At 46.2% G+C, this 18,070-nt stretch overlaps 1 long non-coding RNA gene across 1 annotated transcript; it reads left to right on the forward strand.

Annotated features, from left to right (window-relative positions):
* Window positions 1-1,712: 1,712 nt before the first annotated feature.
* Window positions 1,713-3,335, forward strand: LOC127331871 (uncharacterized). Its single transcript, XR_007870079.2, has 4 exons — window positions 1,713-2,205; window positions 2,778-2,832; window positions 2,960-3,007; window positions 3,085-3,335. It is a non-coding gene; the product is annotated as an uncharacterized lncRNA (long non-coding RNA).
* The last annotated feature ends 14,735 nt before the right edge of the window (window positions 3,336-18,070 follow it).

The raw sequence follows: 18,070 nt of genomic DNA on the forward strand, positions 1-18,070 counted from the left end.
GGAGTTCCTCAGTAGGGGACTTGCGACGGTGGTCGCCGTCTTGCCTCTACTTCATCTGGCCGTAGGGCGGCCCTCCTCAAGAATGGTCGAATGGGTGTTCGATCTTCAACCTCCATGGCGGAGGCCCTCTATGGAACCAAGCGCTGAAGCTTGACATCGCTTCGCACCCAAATGGTTCGTCCCCGGGGATGTCGAGGTGGCCGGCAATTTCGGTTCGGCGTCAGCAACGAGATTCGAGCATCTTCTTCTCGGACCTCGGCGTGGCCTGCGCCTTGAGGTCGCCGGCGAACGTCACCCGGTTGCTTTTCTTTTTCTAGTGCTAGGGTCCTTTTTGTAAAGTTGGAGGCCTTATCTTCAAATTTTAGGTTTTCTAGTGCAATAGATGTCACTGGACCTCCATGTAATTATGTACCTGCCAGTTTTAGTAGCAGCTTCTAGGCCTCTCGAGGCCATTTTATGTTCAAAAAAAAAGGCCGCACATTCCTCGTACTTGGTTCTTAAAAATGTACTCCGGCAGAAATGTGTGCGATTTATATAATCTGAACCTATGTATGAGCGTCTTTGATTGTACTGTGTTTCGCAAAAAAAAAAAAAACCTCGGCTGGGCCGCAATCACGTGACTTATTTAGTAGCCGGAAGCGGGTCATATTACAACCCACATGGTTTACCTCTTACGATTAAATAATGTTTTAAAAGGCCGATCTGTACACGTGATATAAAGCACGTGACATGGTAGGTGATCTTTTCCATTCGTCCATCAGTTCAGTGGGATGGATATACAGGTATGGTCAGTTCAGTGGGATGGATATATAAGTTCACACCATGGCTGAACTTCTACTGTAATCAAGGCAATGTGATAAGATTGCTCAATCATGGAGAATCTTGGTTGAACTTTCTAACGTGGTGTTCTGGCTGTGAGTTCACTCGATGGCTTCAATTCAAACAAATTCGGCCACGTGGCATGCACCTGCACTCTTTATGGGCAGCGTTCAGCGTCCGGCATGGATCGATTTCAACCGTATGCATACATCCATGCATATCAACCTGGATTCTCGATTAATTGGATACACGCAGCTGATGAGGACCTGATGGAAGATAGCTAGGAAGATGGAGTAAATGGTTGCAAGAGGAAGAAAGAAGGGGAGGGGCACAAGAGGAAGAACGTAGCAGGTATGCATAAATCCACAAACCTAGGAAAATAGCCAAAAATGTATAAAAGTCACAGAAATTTCCATGAAGTACACTCAGCTTGTACGGACCACACGAACATGCATGGTAAACTATTGCAAGAGGCATAACCGAATGAAGTCAAACAATTCTCATTTTATTCTTACCAGAAACTGGACATTTCCTCTCGGCTGTTTATTTCCCTGTGTGGCCCGAAGTACCTCCCAGGAATAAAAGTTCTCCTGGCGGGTTTAATTGCGACGTCAGGAAAAAGTAGCATTTCACTGTGAGCTTGGTATGCCCGCCACGGTAATACGTTTCCCTGTGTTCTAATCAACCCACAGGAAAATTATTTGGGATTAGCCCGCCGCGTAATGGTCGCGAAACGCAATTTCGCGCCAAAGTTTTTCCCTCGGCGCGCCATACTGGAAGGTTCGTGCAGTATCTACTAAATTCCCTGTCTGTGCTGGCCCACAGGAAAAAGAAAAGCACATAAGGCTCCCAATCCCTAACTTAGAAATTCCCCAATTCCCAGTCTTCCTCCTCCCGCCTCCTCGCCATTGCCGGCCGCCGCCCTCCTCTGCAACCTCCTCGTTCCAGCGCCCCTAGCCTCCCATCTTCTCCGACCTCCACCGCCGCATGCAGCCATAAACGTGTGCGGCCGCCGCCCAGCTCCCCCTCCAACATCCAGCACTGCCTTCCGCCACTCCCAAATCTTCAGACATCCACCACCGCCTGCTCCTAGATTCATCCGCGAGCGCAGCCCACTCTCATCTCCAGGGATGAACACCGCTGTCGCCTCCCTACTCCCTTCTCTTAACCCCACCGCAGTCGCCAGACCCCACCTCCATCCAAGAACGCCACCCCACTCCATTCTCCTCCCACCACCACCTCTGTTCACGGCCACAACTCTGCTCGATTTTCCTACCTGAAAGCTGCTGCTCCCTTGAGCAACCTGAAAGCTATTTCTTGCCCCGTCAGTAGATCTTGACAGCTACCACGACTCCTCTTCCTTCTATCAGCGGATTCGTTCTTGTGGTAAGTACCAACCATGGTCATTGGTGAAAATGTTAGCCATACTTTTGAGAAAATGAGGGCCTTTTAAATTTGATTGTATTGATTTTTTTAGTTTTCATGATGCAATAAATAGTTGTGTTCTACTTTGCAGCTCAAAGATTTAGGTGCTACTGTAGGTGCGTTATTAGCATGCCATTAGGAAACTGAATAGGTGTCATGTCCATTTAATTTGCATAGTTGAAATTAAATCGTTGCTAGAATTGGTACTGCTATTTATGAAAGGACTGTCTGCCGATCTGTGTAAACAAGTGCAAGGGCAAAATCGCAGTTTAGCTATTTTTTGGTGAGTGAACTAGCTACCTTGTTATTATTCGTAAACAATGCTAGAATCAATCTATATGTGATCTGAATGTGTAGGGCAGTGTGCATGTGGATCAATTTGTAAGGATATGTAGTGTTTGCGAACATGATGCTTACTCTTTTCTTAGTGAGTTATGTACAGTTGATCTGACTATCTAGTGAAAGATATTGGATATGTCAAATATTGATTTTTTTCCCATGCTTGTTGTGCATCTTCGGAAATCTTTGTGAAGAAAGGAAGGAATTATATTGCGCAATTGCATTCAAGCGCAAGGCACAACCAATAAGGTACCTCTCAAACTTTTGCAGTAGGTGCTTGTCTTGATGTGGTAATTATCTCATGGATGTGCTGATTGTTACCTTATTGTTTGCTGATGTCTTCTTTTTATTTGGTAAATCTGACTTGAACATTCAGAGTGGCTGTAGTGGTGCAATCAGCAGCGAGAAAACACAAAAATGTCTTGTATGTGATACCCGCTTCTCTTATTTTTGTGTTAGCTCGTTGATTATGTGCAAACTAACTAATTGTTGCTGTTATAGGATCCATACTGCAATGGTCTTAAGCAAGCACATCCAAAGGATTAGCAAGACATTGATTTGGGATCCATACTGCAATGGCCGCCTATCGATTGCTACTGGTGCCGTCAAGAAAGCCAACATTATCTATGCTGCAAGGCAACAAATCTGAAGCCCTCAAGTTCTGTTGCTTACCGTAATGTCATCCAAGAGAATAACAGTTACGTCATACAAATGACATTCTAACAAAGAAAACAGAAATGCATGACCAAATGTTCAGGGTAATTATAAGTATGATTGTTACTATCTATCTATAGATGGAAAAATATGTTCTACTACATACTCGTGGTAAATATGCTTTCTTCTCGCAGATGCTTGTTGCTGAGATGGGAAGAGACCTGCTAGAATGGTTGCAGCAAGGTCTAGCAAGGTCAAAACCAAGTTCTTAGCCAGGTCAGAATACATACCAACACATAAATGCTTTTCCATGTTTGAACACTAAGAAACTATAGATTGCGGAAACACAATATTTGTCATTTAAACACCTACTTGTGCTAGAGAACTTATTGCTTAGGTGGCCTACTAGATGTGTGTACAACCTGATAGCTATTTCAGTTTTGCTCACTAGTGCATGAGCTGTACATTAAGACCATACTTAATTCATTGCATGATGCACATGAGTTTGTAGAGGAAGACATGCTTGGAGGATACTGCTATGGACGACCTTGTTGGCCATGGCAACACTGGAGGTAGCAACGATTGTGAGAACATTGGTCGTGATAGCTGCTTCCGGAGGAGGATCTCAGTAGTGTACTTTCACTTCAACTACTTCTTCACATTCTTGTGGTATGTTAGATCTTTTGTGGTGCTACTATTTCTGTGACAAACTTAATTAGGTTAAGTGATGGATGAGAAATGGTGGAAGTTATGTATGTAGGTGATGCTCCTGATCGTAACCTGTATGACTTTGAAGTTTATGTATTATTTTGTTACATTAATTGCACTGTCATGTGCAATGTGTTGGATGCAAACTAGAGTGGTGGTGGCAATGTCTATGTGCAACTGTTATTACTTGCTTTTGGGCAAGTCTGTGTACATGTAAATCACCAACTTTTAGTGTATTGTTACATTGTTTTTTTAGACTCAGTTCTGGATTTGTGTACTGGAATATGATGTGCATCGTTGGTTTGAATGTGTATTTGCTGAATAGTTATGTGGGGAATACAATTATGCTCATATAAATTTTCCTAGCGGTACTGCTAAATTTTTTGTGAGCACTCTACAGTTTTTTTTCCTGGCGGCTTTTCCCTGTGGGTTAACTGACCAAAAAAGTCTAGTTTCTAAACCTGATGGGTCGACATTTTCCTGTGAGCCACCGACGGGAACCACCGCCAGGAAAATGTTCCCTGTCAGCCAACCGTCAGGCAATTTTAATTTCCCTGTCCAAATTGTCCTGGCGGCATTTCCCTGTCGGTCAGCTGAGAGGAACAATTCTCCTGACGGTTTTTGATTATTTTCTGTAGGTTTCTAGCCGTGGGGAAAATAGCAGTTTCTGGTAGTAGCTTTAACAAGCAAATGCAAACTCAGTAATCCCAGTTTACACGTGAGGTCATTATTACAGTACCAGTATACTCTATCGACTAAAACCAGTGTATATATTCACAAAATCAAACACTAGAAAGTACTATCTTTGTGTTAAATTAATTGACGCAGCTTTATCTAATATCTAGACAAAGTTGCATCAATTATTTTAGAACCGAGGACTAACTAGTAACATGCAGTAAAGATCAAGCCATATTTATTTAATTTGCACATCTTAACTATTCATAACTACTACTACCACCAAAGACAAAGTATGCTAATCCAGCTTCACATCCTTCTCCATCAGTCCATACGAGAGAGCCAAGTAAATTTCTTGATCCTGAATTCACCGCGCGCTTAATTAGAAGTATTTGGAGCCTTGCCTGACGAAATAAAATATCAGCAAGTCAGATTTTGGCGCCGCATAGCGCTAGCTTATGCAGATGAATATACTAGTATTTATATGTAGTTCATATACCTAGGTTGATTAGTTACTCTACTTTTTCGGCGGTGTGGCATGACTTGCCATCGCTTTAGCTTGCGCTGCTTCATACATGCGAAAGCACATCAGACAACCGAGAAAACTTTAGAAAGTGCAACGGAAATCTTTCAGAGAACAGGGACAGAAAGGTGGATCAAAAAGTAAGACCGGCGTCGTCGTGCACTCATGCATGCACTCAAAGATTCAGTAGCTCAGCAGCTGCTCTTGGAGAAAAATAGATTAAGCTGGAGTGTACTCACTCACCATTAGAAGATGTTTCTTTATGTCCCGGCGCATGTGGATTCCCTGCACGGGTAATATATCAATCTGTTAAACAGTTGCTCGAATCCATGGGATTAAGATACAACGGTGATATATGGTACCCTACCAGGATGAGGAACTTTAGCCCTGGCAGCAGAATTTTCCAGTTCAAGGGCAGTCTTGGCACTCATCGCTGCATCGCAATTCAATGGGTAAAAGAATGGGATTAGGATGTATTCTGGGCATGAGTCAAGATTGAAGACTCCAGACTCACGAGCAATCAAGACCGGTACTAACCAGAACTAGCCGATGCATGTTTTGCAGCATCATGTGTTGCAGCACTCGTTCTACGGCCGCTAGCTGAATTATTTTGCTGTTGAGGCACATACTTAGCACTGAACGCTGCATAAATATGACGAGATATAAATCAGTTACTCCATAGTTAGCATGCAGTATGCTATGATATAATTACACTGAAGGTTAAGTAGCTTACCGGTCGCCTGGGACTGCATCTTTTTTCTAGTTGAGAGGCTTGTTCGTCTTGATCAAGTTTGAGTTGTAGAGGCCTTGGTGGTCTTGAGGAATTTGGAGTTGTCGATCGATGGCCACTTTTATAGCCCTAGCCATTGTGAAATCGTAGAAATTTCATCTAATTAATCAGAATGATCATGACATCTCCTTAGAAAATACCATGTATTACAAATCGAACTACATTGATGTGTACCTACGTCCATATGGGTGACAAAGTCATCGAGTCTTCAATTTGACCTAGTTTTTTTTACAGGAATTTGACCTAGTTGGGGCAGAATTAAAATGGGAATTAGACCGAGAATTATTTCAAGTGCGCACATATGTATGTTGTTGTTTTTTTCTTTCAACAATGCACCCTAGCTAGATTCAGCTCCGTCAACATGACGAGTCATATAGAACATATTCTACTCCATATGTCAATCGTATTTAGGTTTGACCATAATTCTATAAGAAAATGTCAATATTTTCATTACCGTATCAATGACATGGTATCTCTTACGAAATATATTTTCATAGTATATTCACTTTGTATTAATTAGAGATGTTGATATTTATTTACATAAACAATGACAAACTTAAATAGCTTCTGTCTTAAGACAACAGAAACTGGCGTTGCATCTATATAGATGACCCAGCTGGGGCAGAAATAAAATGGGAATTAGACCAAGAATTATTTCAAGTGCCCACATAAATCTGTTTTGTTGTTTTTTCTTTCAGCAATGCACCCTAGCTAGAGTAAGCTCCGTGAACAGGACGAGCCATAGTGAAAATATTCTACTCCCTAGGTCTATTAATTCTAAGAGTACTTTCCCTTCTCCTAATTTAGGTTTGACCGAAATTCTAGGAAAAATATCAATATTTTCAATACAAAATCAATGTCATGATATCTCTCATGAAATATATTTTCCTAGCATAGCCGGCTATAGCCGATAGCCGCGAATTTTTTTGAAGCTACGAAAGGCTATAGCGGCTATAGCCATATTGCGGATTTGCTAAATAATGAAAAAAATTGGGCATCATATAGTCATATATATATACCAATAATTCACAAATTAATAACATAATAACATCTTCACATAGGAGATACACATAATAGTTCACACATAGTTAAGTACATAGTTTTGTCCAAATATTACAACATCATTACGTAGTTTAGGACATAGTTATGCCCATAATTACATAACTAGAACTTGGTGGCTATTTCGCCAAGCAAACAGGCTGTCGACTGAAATTTTTGGTCCAAATTTTTGGATCCATTGAGGCTCTAAAGTCTCTAGCTATAGCCGCAGACCTCGCGAAAGGCTATAGCCGGCTATTTTAAACAGAGTGTGTACTAGAGATGTTTATATCTATTTAAATAAACCATGAGAAACCTAAATAGATTCTTTCTTAAGACAAGAGAAACTGGCGTTGCGTATGTATAGAAGGGGAGAGTAGTTTCCATGAAAATGAAACTGCCGCAACATATGGTTTTCATCCGCTTGCTTCTCCATAATCCAAACTTGCTAATTGCACACGGTAGTTGTCCTAAAACACAGCTCAGATATCCGTCTAAACAATAAATATTAGCGAAAATTGTACGAAATTAAATGTACTGATGTATCGACTTTTTTTCTTCGATATGGACTGATGGATCGACTGAAGGTACCTAATATCCCGCAATAAGAGTCTCTGAATTTCCTTGATCCTGCTGGCTCTCCATGCATGTTCTAAGTAAAGAGCGCCATTTTTCTGACTTGCTGATGTGTATATGTATATGTGGTAGATTTTATCCTTGGTCGTTCCAAGTCGGAATAAAGACATCAAGTACATCAAGTCAAGTCAGTTACGTGTGGAATTTGGACGATATATGTACGAGTTGGTACCGATAATTTATTGGCACTTGGCAAATTAAGAAGTACAGAACAATCTTTGTATGTTATTTTCAAACGACATTGTACCTATTTCGTTGGAGAAGAAGCAGACAAACGTGTTTGAACAGTCGTAGATGTACTTGCTTCAAGGTTCTGATGGGCGCTGTCATCGAAACTGCCCTACCTGACTTAATCGTGCAGAAAATATTTGTATTTATGTATGGACTAGATATCGCTGGATCAGAGAAAAGGGGCGACAATCACACGAAAAGACTCCTGCTGGTGACCATGCCGATGGTCCGAACCTGAAACTGCAGGTGTTATACAGAAGTCGCACGAGAGGGGACGAGGCATCCGCATGTCAGCGCATGCGGTCGGTGCAGCCTGAGGCAAGAGGTAATTGCCGTGTTGTGTGCTGCTACTCTAACCTCAAGTTGCTGACACTAAGAGTATGTCTAATAGATTTCTTATTTTTTGCACCGTAAAATGTGAGTAGAGGGCTCTGTATTCACTTTTCACCAGCCGAAAATTCGTCCGAGCTAGCAGACCCCGTATCTCCACCTCGTAAAACAGAATCCTACGGAATATTCTGTTTTCAGCGGCGGCGCGCGGGTGGCTATGGCGGCGGTACGGGGAAAACGGTTGGGAATTATGAAATGTCCGCGCGCCCTAGCTGAAATGGGATGAGGGGTTGGCCCTGTATTCAGCCTCCCGCCCCGTACAAGTAAGCAGCGAAGAGCCGCCCCGTAGCCAAAACTGTAAAAAATCGACGCGGGGACTTGTTTTACGGGGTATGCTAGACGGTCGGGTAGAGCCCTACGCCGTATATCGGCGGTTATTTTACGAGGTTGGGCCTTTTAGGGGTCTGTTAGATATGCTCTAACCAGTAGCAATGACCCTGCAGACGCTAGTGTGAATAGGAGAAGACTTGTCCATACCCCTATTGATGCCCATGCATGGATCAATGCGTGAGCTCAGCTTATCTGCTCTCCCTGATTTTGGCATCTGCCGAATGATAGAGCGATGAAGCATGATATATAGGTGCTATTGGAGACCGTGTCCTCCCTCGTCGCTACCTAGCCGGTTACACCTCCCCCCTCCCCCCTTCCCCTCCTCGCCGCCGCCAGATGCCATCGTCGGGAGAAGCCTAGGTGTTGGCGCCGGTGGACCACTCCTTTTCCCCTCTACGGAGAAACTTCAGGTGCGTGGAGGCGCGGTCGGTTCATCGACACCAATCTACGTATCGGCACTGGGGCAGCAATACCCATGCGCCGTGACATCGCCGATGACTTCACGGCACCTTTATAATCTACATCAACAATATCGCGAGCACATGGGTTGGCAACACATGTGTTTCTATGATGCTGATGGCACCCCAGCACCTAGTCTACAATTACAATAACGCCAGGGGCAACACCGCCCCTCGGTCATCAACATAGCCGATGGCTACCCCGACATACTACTGTTCACTTAAATGTGAGCGGTCGATGGCTTTCCAACGCCTCTTCTTTGCATTGGGCCACGTTAAGGCGGATGGCTTCTACCGCTTTGTCCGTGCGTCTTTACCAAGTTTATGGGAGCAGTGTAACGCACCAGTGCGGCCAGCGTGAATCTGTGAAACCCTTCGACCTAGTCGGCTGGCGCTGCAACTGCTAAGCGGTCGCGACTAGATTGATAAAAATTCTTCAAGACATGGCATGGTATTTCGCCGTCGAATGAAGGCAATGTGTGGTTGTCTTATTGCCTGGCACCGTGACTGTTTCCTGGTCGCAATAAGCCTCCTCACGCCCAATGCAAGTGCGGATGAACTTACCTGCACTAGACTATAACGGTCTCTTCTCAATGAAAATTCACATTATTGACCTAACTATTGATGTTGTTCTATACAAGATGTTTATGCGGCTGCGCATGGAGGCCTGCAGTCGTGACCACGTTGTTACGGCTATGGAGCCCGCGTTGGTCAGCACATAGAGCACCCGCGGCACGACCCTAAAATTTCCTCGCGACGTTTTGGCTTGTGACGTTGCGCCCACGGCCTTAATCAACTGGGCCTGTGGCATTCTCATCTTTATATAAAAATGCTTCTGAGCAAATGGATAAAAATGGATAGGCGCATGTATAGAAATGCCCTCTATGGCCGGCAGTGCAGCATATGCACGCCTGCTTCTCTTATTCTTTGCACTTGGTGCTCAAGCATGCAACGTGAAGGATTAAAAGAAGGCCATGTATTTATATTGATGGTATCGCTGGGCGGGTGACTTCTAATCTCGTCGACCGTGTCTAGATTGAATCGTATTATCTGTTGTTTCTCGCCTTTGACGCTGAAACAAGTAGCAGGAAGTACAAAATAATGTCAAACACCACAGCAGTGCTTACGGCTGATCGATTACTTGATCGCTAATGGCGCTCCAACGTCAAGGCAACTAATTAATGGTGTTAAGCTGCATGCTTATATGTTACCTTGCCAAGGTGTTGCTCTCGGACCTCACAACAATCATCATGTTCTAGCAAGTGGACACATGTGTGTTTTTGCCAAGCAAACTGCAAAGAAAGGCTGCAAACAAAATGCGCCGCCTAATTTTGTTTTCTCACCAAGTCGAGTTTGATCTGCTTCGCGCTCGAACTCAACTTGGTGAGGGGGGCATTTGTTCGACGTGATTTTGTACCAAGCAAACGGAAATCACGTGGCATTTTGAGTGTGCAATACACGTCTAAATACACATGACAAGGCGGTCGTACAAGTACACTTGTGCCTGCCTGTGCTAATCTCTTATTCAAATGGACGTTGGCTATACATGCACGTTTTGCTGTATCCATGCACCTACTAAATCATATCGATCATTTGATTGCTAGTTTTCCATGCATGGTCTGGCTGTAGATCATGTGCACGTATATGTGCGCGTACGAGTACATCGTACACGTCCTGGCCGCCCCTGGAGCATCGGAGGTGTCCGCTGCAGTACGCCCGCGTCCCGCATCAGCCTGGCGCCAATTGACACGGCCGAACTGATGGATATGGATCAAGCTATTGGATGAGATAATCCCGTCTCAAGCCAAGCCGTAAATAGAGCAACGGCACAGCAACCTGAGAACGACGCCCGCGCACTAAAGGTCCCATTAGTCGCGGTTCCTATAGCTTCGTGATTTATGGGGCTGGACGGAAGCCTGTTTTTCTACCAGTGCATGTGGCATGTGCCCATGTTGGTCGGCACCTTACCTTACACACGTCGAGCACTAAAGGAAGAGAAGCAAGGCATTTCATTTAGCTAGAAATGCCCAACACGTTTGAAGGCCGACGGTGCTTTGATCCATCCAATCAAGGTACGTCAAGGACGTCCTGGAGCCAGCTTGGTCGCGCCCGCAGCTTGGTTCTCGTAGCATACACATCCATGCAGTGGCGAGACATCACTATGCAGCCCATCGACCAGCATCGGCCTATAACTGCATCAACAAATCAGCATACTCTTCGTCGACTTCTTCCAGCGAGAATGCCAACTACATCGGCATGCTGCTATTCGTCTACGTCAACCGACTACTCTAGTCGAGTCACACGACCACGACACATCAAGCCTCCATGGACCCATGCACACCTTCGGCATTACAAGATCTACATCACCAAGTTCATACATCATCGTCGTCAAACCACGCTGCCACGCGACGACGTTTAAGTCTACTCCGACAACCAGATCGACCCTCTGCCCCAACATCGGCCTAGCACTGACGAGGTGAAGCCACTCCACCGACTTGTCTTTTCTTCGATGAGCGAACCATTTCTTGCCGGGCACCGACGAGGCGAAGGCAAGACATCAAGTCCGACACCGACGAGGCGGACACCACCAGGCCTGACACCGACCAGGCCTGGCACCGACGAGTCTGAGCTGACGAGGCCAGACATCTTCATCATCGAACATCGACAAGCCGGAGAGTATGGCTAAGCATCGCCGGGGCGACGGACGTACCGTCCCGCTTTCCACTTCACCATCACTTTCTCATCGTCTACGCCAAGTGCATGGAGAAGGCGAGACTTGAAGATGACGACCATTGCAGCAGCTTAATCGGAGGTGGTCCGCGGCGTTGACTCGCGGACGTAATTAATCGGGAGCCTTCCGAGGCCCCGTGAACCAGAACACACAATCGCCCAAGTCATATCGGCCGCGCTGGCAGGCCACGGAGCGCATATGTAAAGGGATCTTGTAATTTCGTTTCTCCATTGAGAGATTAATAAAAATACATGTTTCCCTATATTTTATTTGTGTACTTATGTACACTGGCACGCCCGCATATTCATTTTCCCTTGGCGCGTAGAGAGATAATATTTAGTCCACCTTTTATTATTTCTCGTGTCAAACAAAATGGCACGCCCGGTGGGACGTGGTTCTCCTCCTATCTTTGCTGTGCAACAATGGTCATCGAATTCGTCTTCATGATCCTCTCCATAATACAAGACGGTGTGTGAAGTTATTTATCTTGGGATGTTCTAGCCAGGGCCCTATCTTGTAAAATGGCCCGGATAACACCCTCGCAATTCAAGATCCGACTGGGATCACTTTTCTAGTGGGAATCCACGGGTGCATATCCAACATGCCTTGATACATGAGTTTTGTCCGAATTACAGCGGCTAGTTAATAAGGCGCCATGCATTATATAAGGGGTCTAAGATGTTTTACTCTCCCCAAGACTTTCTTTGGTGGACCATGTCATCGTCCACCTTTTATGGAAGGCTTCGCTGATCTCCGAATCACGCCCAGTTGTACTTGGGGCAGTTTCGTGATGCGGGAATTTACCTTGTTCTAGGCAAAAAAAAAAAAAAAGCTTAGTCAATCTTGACTAGAAGCCTAGTACAACTGCGACCGAACCTATCCTTGGTCACCCCGTGAAGACGGTGATTCTAATTGATGGAAGGGTGGCGTACTCCTTTGATGAAGAAGACAATGGCCCGTCTTCTCTGACCTACTGGGCTCTGGCCCGTCTTCTCCGACCTACTGGGCTCGGATGCGAGAGCGATGTGCTGAGCGGATATCTTCACCAAGCGCAGGTTCTACCGGAAGAGCTATGGGATCTATAGCCTTCACATGTTGTACTTGGTTTTTGCACCACATGCATCACATTATTCCACCTTTTTGCATGATCTGAGGCAATTACTAAATATAAATAATGGTTTTTCCTACAAATATGCGCTAGTGTTTGAAGAATCGGCTACCTTGGGACTTGTCAGAGGGCGTCGGGACATGCTGTGCTGCAGTGGAGCTGCTCTCACACTCATAATGCACGACACATGTCAATTGCATGCTTCTGGAGGCGGTGGAGAAGACTATTTGAGCACTTCTGACACTGAGACTCCATGCTCATCATTCTTCCTGGCGTTTCACAGGTTCACGGGGGCTCGCGCTCCGGGGAAGACTATAGGAAAAGATCAAGAAAATGCTGCCCGACCCAACACAAGTTGAGGTTCGGTGCATAGCCCCTTGGCAACCCCGGGGCTTGCCACCATAAGCTCCAGATAAAGTGCCAGAGGGTTTTCTTAGTCCACCAAGGTGAATGACTGTTTTCCAAGTTCTCAAGGTGGGTCCCTGTCCAAAATAGAAGAATACTCCTGAAGAAGTTCCAGCAATCCTGAGAAGAACAAAAGAAATCTCCAGAAGTTCAAGTGATCTTATAAAGTTCACGGCTGTACAAATAGCTCGTGCAAAGTAATTCTCACAAGAGTAAATATCTTCAAGAGTTCAAAGAAGCAAGTCAAGCAATCATGGGCGGTAAGGGAATCACTTGAAAGGAGGCGGGAACAGTCATTCACCGCCCCTCAACCAAGGCATGGATTATTGTCGGCCATTTGTCCTAAAACCATTTGCCCCAATTGACCTCACCTAAGTCTTTGTGTTCTTGAGGCTCGGTCCGGGGGCATGTTCGATTTGTGGGGTTCCACTCGGTACGATGATGGGCTAGAATATGATCTTCTGCTGCCTCTCGGAAGCATCCATGAAGCATGTCGTCTCCACACACACACACACACACTCTAAAGGAAACTCAATATTGAGTTGCGAACGGTCATGGTCCGTTTCCCGATGACGAGTCCTTTGGTAGCCTTTTCCGATTACACCACTATGCCTCATGGCTTAAAGATTTTTTTTAAACATGTTACAAAACATACCGGCTTGTATATTCTTTGCATTCACACTTGGTGCAGCTATAATCGTCATGGCGCACATGTTAAACCTATGCTAAGAAGATGGCTACTGGACCACCATATCAGTGTGTCCATGATACCGCCCATGACCTCACGGCGTCTAATGGCTTACGCCAACGGCGAATAAACATTGGTGGCTAGGGCAGGCGACATCCATGCTCAGAAGGTGGCCCGATGGCTCCCTGTCACCAGTATATCTACATCAACCTACATCATGGTGCTGGGGCAGCAACTTGCATGCGCCGTGGCATCATCGATGACTTGTCGGCGCTCGATCTTCTACGTCAACCTACGTCATGGTGCTGAGCAGCAACTTCCATGCGCCGTGGCATCGCCGATGACTTCTCGGCGCTCGATCTTCTACATCGACCTATGTCATGGTGCTGGGGCAGCAACTTCCATGCGCCGTGACATCGCCGTCTTCTTCTCGGCACCGGACCTTCTACATCAACCTACGTCATGGTATTGGGGCAGGCAATAACGCCCATGCACCATGACATCGCCGATGACTCATCGACACTTGATCTTCTACATCGACTGACATCATGGCGTTGGGGGCGGTAACACCCATGTGCCAGGACGCCGTCGAAAATTTCTCGGTGCTCGGTCATCCACACCAACCTACACCACGGCAATGGGGGCAGTAACACCCATGCACCATGTCATCACTGCCGACTTCTCGGCGCTCCATCTGTAGGGATTCGTTGCATAGAAAACAAAAAATTTCCTACCGCGAACACGCAATCCAAGCCAAGATGCAATCTAGAAGACGGTAGCAACGAGGGGATTATCGAGTCTCACCCTTGAAGAGATTCCAAAGCCTACAAGATGAGGCTCTTGTTGCTGCGGTAGACGTTCACTTGCCGCTTGCAAAAGCGCGTAGAAGATCTTGATCACGGCGCCACGAACGGGCAGCACCTCCGTACTCGGTCACACGTTCGGTTGTTGATGAAGACGACGTCCACCTCCCCGTTCCAGCGGGCAGCGGAAGTAGTAGCTCCTCTTGAATCCGACAGCACGACGGCGTGGTGTCGGTGGTGGTGGAGAAACCCGGCGGAGCTTCGCTAAGCGTGCGGGAAGTGGAGGAGCGGGGCGGCTAGGGTTTGGGGAGAGGGGGGCGCCGGCCACTTGAGGTGGTGCGGCCACCTTGTGCTTGTTGGGGTGGCCGGCCCCCTCCCCTTGGCCCTCATTATATAGGTGGAAGCCTCAAGTGTTGGACTACAAGTCTCCGAATAAGACCCGAACCCAAAACCTTCCATGTGATAGGGAAACCTACCCAAGGTGGGAATCCCACTTGGGGTGAGATTCCCCCTTTCCATGTGGGGGGGTGGCCGGCCCCCTTAGGGGAGTCCACTTGGGACTCCTCCCCCCTTAGGGTTGGCCGGCCATGGAGGTGGAGTCCCAAGGGACTCCACCTTCCAAAGTGGTTTCTTCCGGACTTTTCTAGAACCTTCTAGAACCTTACATAGAACCTTCCGGATCATTTTAAATCTTATAAAATGACTTCCTATATATGAATTTTATTCTCCGGACCATTCCGGAACTCCTCGTGATGTCCGGGATCTCATCCGGGATTCCGAACAAATATTTGAACTCCATTCCATATTCAAGTTCTACCATTTCAACATCCAACTTTAAGTGTGTCACCCTACGGTTCGCGAACTATGCGGACATGGTTGAGTACTCACTCCGACCAATAACCAATAGCGGGATCTGGAGATCCATAATGGTTCCCACATATTCAACGATGACTTTAGTGATCGAATGAACCATTCACATACGATACCAATTCCCTTTGTCACGCGATATTTTACTTGTCCGAGGTTTGATCATCGGTATCACTCTATACCTTGTACAACCTCGTCTCCTGACAAGTACTCTTTACTCGTACTGTGGTATGTGGTCTCTTATGAACTCATTCATATGCTTGCAAGACATTAGACGACATTCCACCGAGAGGGCCCAGAGTATATCTATCCGTCATCGGGATGGACAAATCCCACTGTTGATCCATATGCCTCAACTCATACTTTTCGGATACTTAATCCCACCTTTATAACCACCCATTTACGCAGTGGCGTTTGATGTAATCAAAGTACCTTTCCGGTATAAGTGATTTACATGATCTCATGGTCATAAGGACTAGGTAACTATGTATCGAAAGCTTATAGCAAATAACTTAATGACGTGATCTTATGCTACGCTTAATTGGGTGTGTCCATTACATAATTCATACAATGATATAACCTTCTTATTAATAACATCCAATGTTCATGATTATGAAACTAATCATCCATTAATCAACAAGCTAGTTAAGAGGCATACTAGGGACTCTTTGTTGTTTATATATCACACATGTATCAATGTTTCGGTTAATACAATTATAGCATGGTATATAAACATTTATCATAAACATAAAGATATATAATAACCACTTTATTATTGCCTCTAGGGCATATCTCCTTCAGTCTCCCACTTGCACTAGAGTCAATAATCTAGATTACATTGTAAGGTACCTAACACCCATGGCATTCTGGTGTTGGTCATGTTTTGCCCTAGGGAGAGCTTTAGTCAACGGATCTGCTACATTCAGATCAGTGTGTACTTTGCAAATCTTTACTTCTCCATCTTCGATGTACTCGCGAATCGAGTGGTAACGCAGCTTGATATGCTTCAGCATCTTGTGTGACATTGGTTCTTGTGCATTGGCGATGGCACCCATGTTGTCACAGTATATGACTAGTGGGTCCAATGCACTAGGAACCACACCGAGCTCTACAATGAACCTCTTCATCCATACCGCTTCTGATGAAGCCTCTGAAGCCGCTATGTACTCTGATTCTGTTGAATACTTCGCCACCGTGCACTGCTTCGAGCTTGCCCACCATCGCAGCACCATTCAATATAAACACGTACCCAGACTGTGACTTAGAGTCATCAGGATCAGTGTTCCAACTTGCATCGGTGTAACCGTTTACAACGAGCTCTTGGTCACCTCCATAAAAAAGAAACATTCCAAGTGCTAAAAATTGCTTGGATGCTGGTTAGCAGTCTGAGCACTCGTTTCTGATCCACACGATCAAACATCCTGGCGAGTTAGGTTCCGACAAGATCCACCTGCCAACCTCCCGCACGCGTGGCCTAATACCAAACCCAACCTGGCGCCGAACTAGTTTCCCTGCGCCGCCCGCCGCCAGCCCGGTGCGACGCTGGCCCCGCGCGCCTCTCGCTGCCTGCCCCGTTCCTCGCGCGCCGTTCGCCGCCGGCTGCTTCTCCCGCGCGCCAGACCGGATCCCAGCGCGGCGCCGCTCTAGGTTCCGTCTCCGCCGCCAGCCGGTCGAGGCCCCGTCCCCGCCCACAGGGCACCGGCCATCGCGTCCGTGGTGTTCGTGTTTGTCGAATGTTGACCCACGCGTGCTTGCCCGACCGCCTCCTGTGACCCACGCGTGCTTGCCCGGCCGCCTCCCGTGACCCAAGCTCGGCGAGGCCTTCTTCCGTGGTAGCAGCGGGGAAGGGCCCTTCAGCTGCGGCAGCTCGATGAAGTGTCGGAGGTGTACGCGGGAGGGCTCCGTAGCTGCTGCAGCCTGCAGCGAAGCTCTGGCAGAGGATGCGCTTGCCCATGGACTGACTCGATGTGAAACCAAGAGAAGACATTATCTCTTCGTTTATTTTTCAATTTTTACCCCCAACTTTACTGGATTTACACAGAAGTACATGTGTATCCCTTTTACACAGAATTATCAAAATAGTCCAAGATAAATTAATGTCATGCCACTTTGGTAGATAGATCCCATGATTTTTTGACATATCGCGAATTGATCCATCTGATAGTATTATCCCACCCGTGTTATGCGCACACCACTCCCACTGACGTTCATCGTTGAGTTACGGAGAAAGTTTGTCGTGTTTATCCTCCCCGACAATGAGCCAAATTAGATAGTGTTTGATGATGATGAGTTTCAGCCCATTCCACCAAAGACCGTGTGCTCGATGTCACATCCCCTCTTTATCTAACTCATTTCACCATCGACGTAGGCCAAGCTAGATGGTTCACCCGCCTTCTTGCCCGCCCCATTGTCCTCGTGCTCTGCATTGATGGAGGTGGAGTCGTACCTCATG

The sequence above is a fragment of the Lolium perenne genome, chromosome 1 (genome assembly GCF_019359855.2).
Source record: "Lolium perenne isolate Kyuss_39 chromosome 1, Kyuss_2.0, whole genome shotgun sequence".
NCBI classification, from domain to species: Eukaryota; Viridiplantae; Streptophyta; class Magnoliopsida; order Poales; family Poaceae; genus Lolium; species Lolium perenne.